The sequence below is a fragment of the Daktulosphaira vitifoliae genome, unplaced genomic scaffold (assembly GCF_025091365.1).
Source record: "Daktulosphaira vitifoliae isolate Bord-2020 unplaced genomic scaffold, ASM2509136v1 Scaffold_1, whole genome shotgun sequence".
In the NCBI taxonomy this organism is placed as follows: Eukaryota; Metazoa; Arthropoda; class Insecta; order Hemiptera; family Phylloxeridae; genus Daktulosphaira; species Daktulosphaira vitifoliae.
This window is the reverse complement of record NW_026099572.1, coordinates 44,433,355-44,435,059: the sequence shown is the minus strand read 5'-3', so window position 1 is coordinate 44,435,059 and position 1,705 is coordinate 44,433,355.

Here is a 1,705-nt window from a genome sequence, read left to right as displayed (position 1 = left end):
TTTTTTTTTTTTTTTTTATGTCTGTTGCCACTTTTTCTCAGCTCTCACTGGACCGATTTATTTCAATAATATGTCAAAAGATCACAAATCGTATCTAGTTGAAGACATTACCCTTAAAAATTGAAAAATGTCCCCTCGTTCCCCGCAAAGGGGGGAAATATCCAAAAAATTTACAAATTTAAAAATCGTTAAATTTTGTCATTTTTTTCACTTTTTTTTCTTAAAACTTCCATAACTTTTTCAAATATTAACAAATCAAAATAATATTTCTTTATATTGAAACTTTTGGTAATTTTCTTTCGTTTAATATCATTTTTTTTTGAAAATCTAACACTTAGTCTGCTCACAAGGTGGATTTAAAATAGCAACTTTTTTACAATAATTAACTTTTTCAACTTTATTTTTGAATATGTTCCGGAAATACTGTGTCCTTTAAACATATATCAAATTAAAGCTTATGTCATGCACTATAAAATTTAAAAAAAAAATTTGTCCCGACGACCTATCTTCTATGCGGAAATGTCTACCGTATTCAAAAAGATGCTATTTTTCTATTAAAATTCTAGGTTTTGTATTTTATTTTATTTTAAAATNCTACCGTATTCAAAAATATGCTATTTTTCTATTAAAATTCTAGGTTTTGTATTTTATTTTATTTTAAAATATCTTATTAGGAGAATACATGGTGAAAATAGCTACCGTATTTAAAAATATGCTATTATTGTGTTAAAATTCTTGGTTTTGTATTTTATTTTATTATAAGGGGATTACACTGATTTTCATAAATATTATATCAATCTAAATGTAATAGTATAAAAAATTAATCTAATTTAAATTTTTTTGTTTCTTTGAAGTTGATAAAAATAACTTTAAAATTTGAACTCGCTAAATTTCCATTTTTATTAAGTGACGAATGAGACGTATGGTTTTTGAGACGGTAACACTTGGGTCTTTCACGACTTTGGCACTGAATTTTTTTTTAATTCTTTTTGAGTTAAAAAAAAATGTTTAACTCATTTGATTTTTATTTCATTTAGATTCAATAACTTCAATAAATATCAAGGATTACATTACTGTAGTCTCCTCTCGTGAGAAGAAATTCATATTAATATTAATTTACTATGTGTTTTTTTTTTGTAGCTATCATTTATTTCTCGGCTCTCATTTGACCTACTTTTTTTTTTACTTATATTTAGAAAAATTAATTTTTTTTATTAAAAATTTATTATTTCATAAATATACTTAAATTATGTATATATTATATATTGTGTGAATTATTGTGACAATTGAATTCCTCTAGTGAAACTGTCGTTGGGGCAACTTTTTTTATTCTTATAGTATATTTCAAAAACTTTAATTTAATATAAATTTGAAGGACGCAGTCGTTCCAGAATATTTTCAAAAATTGTGTCAAAAAAAAAATTAATATGCGTTGATGATTATCATAAAAGCATAGCCGATGAAAAACTATTTTACCTAAGATACTCTATTGAAATTTCATTAGAATCAGTGTTTTTAAAAGTAAGTTATAGCATTTATTAGATGAAGAAATTTTTTTTTAAATCGTAGTTTTTTACAAAAGCGTAATCGAGAGATATTTGTCTAAATTTCTGAATTAAGGGTTTTTTTTCATTATTTAGTGACTCTAAGGTTGTTCACTGCTTTGGCTGTTTTAAAAAATTATACAAAAAAAAAAAAGAGGAAT